Source organism: Asterias rubens, chromosome 4, assembly GCF_902459465.1.
Source record: "Asterias rubens chromosome 4, eAstRub1.3, whole genome shotgun sequence".
NCBI lineage: Eukaryota > Metazoa > Echinodermata > Asteroidea > Forcipulatida > Asteriidae > Asterias > Asterias rubens.
In genome coordinates, this window is record NC_047065.1 from 659,421 (window position 1) to 668,808 (window position 9,388).

The following is a 9,388-nucleotide window of genomic DNA, read 5'->3' on the forward strand; positions in this document are numbered from 1 at the left end:
GGTCAAGCTGGCTCAGAATGTTAGTTAAAACAAGGATTTCAAATCAGATTATGTGTCAGTTTGACTCTTTCGGAGTCATTTTATTTTACAAATTCCAGGTCACACTGAACCGTAATTTGGTCAGGCACACTGGAACGCGGACCATTGGCATTTTAGGGATAGTTTTTCAGTATTTTGAGTGTAACAACCTACCGTACGAACTGTGTGCCAAGTGACGATTGGTCTTGCGCAGGTTTCGTTTTAATCCATACTAATCATAATCAAATTCTGAGATTTTTTTATTAGCACTTATAATTGTTTAAATTCCAGTGATTGGCAAATTGCCTTAGTCGTGTATTGGCTGTAATTGTTATGGAAATATGGAAAGTCATAGGAATATAACATGTGTTTGTCAAGAGATTAAATCTCCAGCTTGACTAATAAGTGATGTAGGCCTTTACCATTATTTTGTATTATATTAATATTAAATCTATTATGAAGCTCCGTGCCACAAACCATGGCAGGCATTTCCTACCAAACTGGTTTTTATTTTCCTTATCAAATTGAAGGGGATAACAGCGTTCATGTAAAACAAATCTAAGCATCATAACAATATAGTTATAGAATTATTTACACTGATAATGCTGGTTTTCGTAATATCACGGGTAAGCGGGGATTGTTGGCTTGTGTGGGTACTCCACGCTACTATAGGCATTACGCTCAATTCGGCGCACAGAAGCGGAGAACGGTGATCGTACAAGCCCAAAATTCTGCCGTAAGCAGAGCCACGAAATTTGGCTCATGTCACGCAGGTGTCTTTCAACCTCTTGACCACTCGCCTTCACATGGCTCTAGACCCAGGGTCCTGAACAGTCCAGTAGTCGGATCCCGCAACTTTCAGCACACTCGTGCAGGTGTGTGTCTTGCAACCTCTTGACCACTCGCCTTCACACGACTGTAGACTCGGGGGACACATAATAGTGTTAATCACTGTATACACAGAGATTTCTGTCCCCACCGTAATGTCGGTCACGAGAGACCTCCAAACTGATTGATCAAAGTGCTTCTTATTAATTTACAAAAACTAGACCTCGTCGCCTTGATAACTCCGCCTGTGATTAAATAGAGCGTTAACTATTTACTACCGTTGCTAATAAACGCAATTCGGTTTCGCATAGTGAACTGTTAATAACAAGCGACAGTGGGGCGTGCCCTTCCCTTTATTGAAAACACACTTCGATGTTAGTACGGCCGTAGATTGAAAGAGACCTCACTTGCATGTATTGATGTGACTTTAGCAGTGGGTTGTGGACTATTTGTTTAATTATCAATCAAACCAGTTTTCGTGGGCTTTGCATCCGGGATTTTGTCCACCGTTGTGCGTGTTCCAAAGGAAGTTGTGTGGGCTAAAGGAAGTTGATTCAAAAGAGGGCGCTATCACTCAGACGAAATGTCTACCCCCATCCGTCATAGTCAGGGGGGGGGGGGTCACAGAAGTCCTGCCACACCGGCAAGTTCCAAGTTACAGTTGTGTGTTATATTTTGAAACTTTATTTATATTTTATATAATTTATGCCCTCTACTTTAACCCGATGTATATTTTGGTAATATCGGGGGTTTAAAAGGAAGTTGTGTGGGCTAAAGGAAGTTGATTCAAAAGAGGGCGCTATCACTCAGACGAAATGTCTACCCCCATCCGTCATAGTCAGGGGGGGGGGGGGGGAGTCACAGAAGTCCTGCCACACCGGCAAGTTCCAAGTTACAGTTGTGTGTTATATTTTGAAACTTTATTTATATTTTATATAATTTATGCCCTCTACTTTAACCCGATGTATATTTTGGTAATATCGGGGGTTTAAAATCAACATAGTTTTATTTAAAGCATGTCATTCTCAGTCTTCAAAGGCAAATCATACATTTGGATTTTGGAACCGATTTGTTTGTTTTAATGCTATATAATGTTAATAGTGTATACAATTAAACTAACCTCTAAAATATAATTTCAAAAGATGGTCGCGTTTTTGACCGAGATATCGTCGACCATCCAGAGTGAAATTCCACACAGCAAAATAATCACAAAATAGGAAAAACACAATCTGAGAAACGTTAGTGACAGTAACGCTTCTCAGATTCAAACTTAAGGGCAGACTGATATATTTTTACAAACCACGTTACTTTGCAGAACTTCAACATGCTTTACACTATCGAAAGCTGTTTTTATTGCCAGTAATTTTAAGAGTGGCTACAAATACCTTCCCTTTAAGACCAAAGAATTGTAATACTAAGTCACTAGGAAAATACAGAAGCCTTGCTAATGTAAACTAGAGCTTTTTAAAAAAAAATTGTCTAATCGAATCGAACGTCTATTGTCATCGAGTGGGTGACTGCGGCTGGCATAGTTTCTACGACAGTTTTCCACATTTAGCTCTCCTGTGATATCAAACAAAGAACAAAAGATAAATTGGTTTAACTCAGGATAACTTTTTTGCAGATGCCCAGAAAAGGGGCATGATGGTCGATAATTATATTTTTCAGGGATCTAAAAGTAAATTGTGTTTACTATTTCATTGCGGTATGGTATTATTTGTGATCCACTGATTCTAAACAAACACTGCTTTGACCAAAATGGAAAAATGATTGTGAAGCCTTTCTAGGCATCTGAAAGCACACAAATTATTTTGTGCGACTTTGATGAACAATTGAGTCAAAATGTTCACTATGTTGGGATGCACCAAGTGAGTAAACTGGTCTTTGAAAACTACCAAAAGTGTCCAGTGCCTTTAAGGGGTTTCGCCTATGATTAGCTAGTGCTTTTGGAGGCACCGACTCACCTTAGTTTATTATGAGGAATAACTGTGTTGCCACTGACTTGGATTGTGACGACATACATACACATGCATACATAGTCGGGATGCTCAGGGTTGATTACAACCTGACCATGGCCGTCTGGTACACAGACGTCTTTCTGTGTCCATGGATCGAATCCCCAACAGTCACTGACACCTTATAAAAAAGAGTGAGAAATAATGTCACCTAAACAAATCCAACTGTATCATTAGATTGTGTATGGTCTCACACGGCCTAGGCATATCAAAACATTTCTCAGAAAACTACAGCACATCAGCAAGTAAAATGTTTAAGGGAACGAAGCTTTCTACCATCGTTATCCTGAGCCGTGTAAGTTTAGTATAAATCTGTGGACGTTTTTGTTTCGTGTCATACAAAAAGTACCCAAACAGTAAACGATCAAAACATACCTTCTTGACAAAAAGGACAGCCACAGTTATCCAACTCGTAGTGAACACATCTGCTCTCGAAATTACAAACATTGCTATTTGCTGAACATGCAATGACTGGTTTCCCGCCATTTGGTGCCGGTAAACATTTGCAAAGTCTACTGCACTGGTTCCCTCCGTAATTTGGAACGACCTCATTAAGTGCATAGTGTTTTCCCTGGTACTCACAGCATCCTGAGTAGTCACACTCACATCCCCTAATATATAACAACAAAGAAACAGCGTTCTAATGGGTTGATTGCTCATGACGTCATTGACCGCCAGCTTTGATGAAACATCATTGGCTGAGGCTCTTGTTATAATAAGCAAACTCAATTCATTTGTTGTACATAATGTGATGGTGTTGTTTGTTTGGGTTTACTGTTAGATTAGGGTGTTTGCATTGTCGACCGACCTCCAGAAACTGTACCGATAGTGCATTCGGAGTTGTGGCGGCATTGTGCCGAACAAAAACAAGATCAACCGTGTCTCTCAAAATTCGGCTGGTAATAAATTGTTGTCAAGCTTGTATGCTTACAGACCTTATGAAATTTGCCCGACGTATTACTAAAACCGGGGTTCGAATCCACACTGCTGATCAGAAACACCATAGCTTGAGTCTTGAGTCTTAACTTTGCTGAACTTTGGAACAATCTCCCAATTAATGTCCGTAAATCTTCTTGTGTTGTTACCAAACCAAGAAAACCAAACTTAAAACTCTCTTTCCTAAATAGTGGATTATTGATTCGTTCTTGCTAGTTTTAATTTATCACTTTCTTTATTATGCGCTTTGATCATGTTTTGGAAAAAGCACAATATAAATACCTTGTTTTATTTTGTTTTGTTACACCGTTCGGCCACGACATGCCTTAATATAAAGTGCAACCAGTTTCGTGAGAAGGTTCTTCCATAAAGAAAATCATGCAAAAAACCTCAATGTAAAAAAAACGCCCCTGGTATCCCACACAGTGTCTTAAAACCAGGTGAGCAACTGGGTGTACTGGCCCAGCTTCAAGCTGTTCCCTTGGGCCATTGTTGTTGAGTCCACAACCACGGCTGGATCCAAACAATCCTGGACCTAAACAATAGACACAACCTTAGGCTGGGCTTAATCAATTACAACAAGTCAATAATGATTTAACAATCGCCCATTATAATCCCCTGGAAGTATGGTCAGGGAGATGGTTCAGCGTGGCCCAGTGGAAGGGCTCCGGACTCTTGACCGAAAGTAATGTTTTAAATATTTCTTCATTTACCTTAAAATGAATTATTTGAAGAAAAAAATGCGTGCCCCTGCGCGATGAGTCGTGCCTGTGCGGTGGGTGCCGCTGCGCCGTGAGACTTCGCGGCCGGCCACGCACTGCGCTGCCACCATCGTGGCTCGAACCGGGGACCTTTCGCTTCGGAGGCCGACACCCATCCACTACACCATGGTGGGTCCCCCCAGGTTAACAAGCATTTTACACTTGATAAACCCTTGGTTCATACTTTACACATGATACTATGGCATGGGAATACAGTGATTTATACTTACATAGGTATAGGTATGAGTATACAGGGGACCCTGACAGGCAAATGCTGTAGGTGTGTACCATTAGTTTACTTAGGAAATACTGGTGCGTTCGTTAAGCTTCCCTGGGTCGACCTCGGTCTGCCCCCGGTGCGTTCGAATAGCTTTGACGTCATTCCTGGGGCTCACCCGGGTCAGCCACCAGTGCCCTGCTTGTGGAGTGGCTCACTTGGAGGCTGGCCCCAGGAACATGACGTCACTACGAGAGTGGTGAGTAATCGTTCTTTTAGCTCTTTCAGGGTGAGCACCGCGGGGTAGACCCTGGGAGACTTTACGAACACACCCACTATAGGCATTTAGGGGACATTTTGGTTCGGATTTGGATGTAAATTTGAGTTGAAGGCACACGCTATAGGTTTGGATCATTAGTGTACTTTTTGGTTTGGACTTGGAAAAAAACTGAGTTGAAGGCACACGCTATAGGTTATGGATCATTACTTTACTTAGGAAACATGGGCATATGGGTGACTCTTAAGATCGGACTTAGAAAATAATTTGTGTTGAAGGTATACATGCTGTATAAGCCTAGAAAACAAAATATTTTAATTAGGAAACATTGACAGCGCCTATGAGGCAGCATGTGTTCCATCATCTTTCTTCAAAAAAATCATCTTTAAATCCTCTTCATACAAACAATCTTTGATTACTGATAGTGTTGTTCATTGTGGAGCCCAGAGGAGTGGGGATAGCGCATGTTACTATGTGAACCAGCAGGCGTTGGATGGACGACATCAAATAATTCGGAAGCGTCACCTCGGCCAATTTCATAAAGTCACTCAGCAGAAATTTATGCTAGTCAAATTTCTTTGCGGAGCAACAATAATAAATAAGTGAGGCATCAGTCACAGAATGTAAGCTTAAGGTAATTTTGGCTGGAAAACTATTCCTGTTAAGCAACACTTTTCTGTGCTAAGGAAGATTTTGTGCTTACATGCTTTTTTGAATTTGCCACCTTTGTTGGGTTCAAATTGACCTCACCTGTCAGTAACTTGTTTAGCTGATGTAAATGTAGACACTGCCTTGCAACTGCACTTAGCACAACTGCCGAGTAGAGTAATCCCGCCACCCGGGATCACCAGGAGTTGTTTATCCTGAGGATCCGGAACGAAGCAATTCCCTCCGGTGGAAGATGATCCCGGAATGAACCCGGCCGGGTAGCCCGGAGTTTGTGGAAGATTCGACGGGATGGGTGGGTAACCCTCGAACGCGTTCACTGCTCCGTTTTGTCCTGGCGAAAGTTTTAGATATGTTTTAGTTGCAATATTATAATTAAGACACAACTGTTTGGAGTGGCTTCGTGTTTAGTTGCGAATATATGGGACCTTTACAGATTGGTTGCAAATAAGTAAACACACGTTCGGTTGGTTTAATTAGTTGTAGGTGGATTGGGAAAGACTTTCAAAATATGTGGATTCCATTCTTGTTCAGAAATTCAGCGTACATGGGAAAAGGGGGCGGCAACAGAAGCAAAGTCCTTGTGCAGCGAAGTGACGGATGCACAACTCTATAGAACAACCCGCACAATATCATTTCATTTCGACGATCCATGCATGACTTCATTTTTTCAGGTTATTCATTTTTCATTTTTACCATATGGGGTTATAACTAACTGTTCGTGGTTTGGAGACAAATTCATTCTTTGAAGTGCATTTTACTGGACGAGATTTCAATTCTGTCTGCGCTATCGGCATGACTGAATTTGGTGCCTCTTGTATCGTCCGGGACTGATTTGTCATCCATCGTTTTTACTTCAGTTTGAACTTCTTATCGCTTCAACGCCATAAAAGTAAGTTGTTTGTGTTTTCATCATACGTCGTTTGGTGAGGACATTAAGGGAAACATGTTCCCATTCTTTAGCTAGTCAATCTTTTCCTGTTGTACAGAACAGGTTAATTCTGAAGTACAATTTTTCGTTTTGTTTTGTTTGTAAAAAAGTTAAATTTACAGCTAATAATTGCTGTCGAAACAGTATTTTCAAGCAACACATTTTTCTTTCACCATTTTCTCCTAAAAATTGTGAAAAACATGCTCCAGATTTTATGAATCAATCTAATTTCTCCAAATAAAGCTTAGACGCCATGTCACATTTCAAACATCACTGCTGAAGCAGGCCAGTCGCAAGCCCGCGGATTTTCGATACTAGTTGTTCAATGATTTCTTATAATAATAATGATTTCTTTTCAATAATTGTTCAATAATTATTATTGCATTTTTTTTACTTTTTGATGTTTTTGACCGAAAAGGTGATATGAATGGGAATCAAAGTGTGTTGATTAATTTACCTCGACTTCGTCTGTCTCGGTAAAATTATCAAGAACCAGGCCTCGGCGGGTTTAAACCACTAGTTGAAAACCTCTTCACCACACATTGATTCCCTTAGTTATTTTAATGTTGCCGTGATTAAATACATTATTTTAAGTCGTGAAATATTGAGGTTTATATAACACCCAAGCAGATCCTTGCCATTTGATTGGAGGATTGTCCGTCACGTGATAGCAAATAAAAGTACCATTGCACGCTGAGTCACTCGCCGTGCTTTTTCGTTCCATCCGAAAAGTACCATTGCACGCTGGCACGCTGCCAGCGTGCAATGGTACTTTTCGGATGGAACGAAAAAGCTGAGTAAAAACATCACTGCGTGCGCGTGTCTTTGGTAACGCAGCAGGTGTTACTGCAAGAAGGCATAGTAAAATTACTAGCATTCGGCTTCTACAGTTGAAATTGTTTGTTTTGAAAGTTGTTTCTTTCAATTAAAATGACAAAGTTCTACTTGGATGTTATATAAAACAAATAATGAATGTTTTTCATTCGTGCAATGGTGCGAATATGTTCATTCGTTGAAAGCTGGAATGTTCCATTCAACTCGGCTCCGCCTCGTTGAATAGAACATTCCATCTTTCAACTCATGAACATATTCGCACCATTGCACTCATAAACATTCATTATGTGTATAATATATTTCGTTCAGACGAATCAGAAAAGTAGTAGTAATACTATCAATTTACACGAAGGCTGGATAATATTGTGCATGCTGTTGCTTTTATCAAAACGCCCAGGGCAGTTTTGTTTGATATTATTGACAAAGGGAGGATTGAATACACATTTTGCTTTCTCGTGCATCGGCAAGAGAGACAACAAACCGCCACACCGTAAAGAAGTATACAACCTGAGCAAAATAGTCATGATAATTATATTGTTGTCAAAATCTGGGATTTGCACGCGATGGTTGGGAACAGAACATTGTGTAGTTGCTTGTGTTACAAGTTTAAGGGCGGTTTGCGCAAGTGGGTGTGTCTTTAAAAGCACTATACACCTTTGGTAAATTGTAAGCATAATGTTGCAATAACAAACTTTTTTGTAAAAATTTTGACCCAATTGGTCACCGAAGTTGTTGGAAAATAATATTGAAATAATTACCAAACGTATCCATTGCCTTTAAACCGGCAATTTTATGATCAGAATTTGACTTATAATTTTCCTTACCTGGTATTTCGTGGCCGTACACCTGTACTTCACAAAGCGTTAAGTATTGGCGCCGTTTCTGCAGTTGCACGCTAACAGAGCGCCCTCTCGTGTCTGGTTTACATACCCTTGTGATTTTCTGATGTCGTTCAACATCGGTTGATCTAACAATAGCCCCACACGGCTGGTTTCGGGAAATAACCCCGCTGTCCCCTACACGTACCAGAGCTCCAACCAGTCGCTTCTCTAAATTTTAAAAAGGATGGTCGAGAGGATTTACAGAGAAGACAGGGGTGTTACCTGAGAGGGGCGGGAACCCCCCCCCCTCTCCCATCACCTGTTTTCCCAAACAAGATTGAAAACACGTAATGAACAGTTCGATACATAAACACCCCGCCCTCATTTGATGATTTTGCCCCCCCCCCCCCCCCAAAATAAAGTTTGTCAGAAGATTGTAATAAAATCATACCATCTTTAAAATAACACTCAGTCATTCAAACAAAAGTGTTTTCTTACTGTATACTCCGTTTCTATTGAATATCACTACCCTTGAGACGACGAAGCTTTTTCCTAGATCCACCTTCCACCAGGGTTGAAAGTGTCTAGCTGTATTAATTAAGTATACAAATAAAATGCGTTATAAGCTGTTGCTTAAATCAAACTATTATTATTGTACTTGGTTTGCGGTAACACCAATTACTTGCCAGGTAACACAAACCAATATGTATTGATCCCTTACCTCGCAATGCCTCAAATCCCATGTTTTACTTGCCTTGTGAATAGTTATAACTACATTATGGTTTATGTAATTTGAGGCATTGCATGGTGAGGTATTTGGTTTGTGATAACACCGTGTGGGTATCTACTTGCCAGGTAGAGTTTGTTCTTAGAGAACTGTCTGTCTTTAGAGCAGGACAGATCTTTTGAGAACTGAGAAGTCTCCCGAACATCCGACAAATCTACTCCGCGGTAGTAGAATAAAGAAAGACAGTTTTCTAAGAACAAACTCTACCGCCTGGCAAGTAGATACATACATGGTGTTACCACAAACCTATAGTTTTATATACAATAATGGTGTAAGATACATGCATGGTGGGAAAGT

General features: G+C 40.4%; 1 protein-coding gene across 8 annotated transcripts in view; it reads left to right on the forward strand.

Annotated features, from left to right (window-relative positions):
* Nucleotides 1–9,388, forward strand: part of LOC117289353 (kinesin-like protein KIF28P) — an 80,331-nt gene that overhangs the window by 55,362 nt on the left and 15,581 nt on the right. The gene's annotated exons all lie outside the window — the stretch shown is intronic.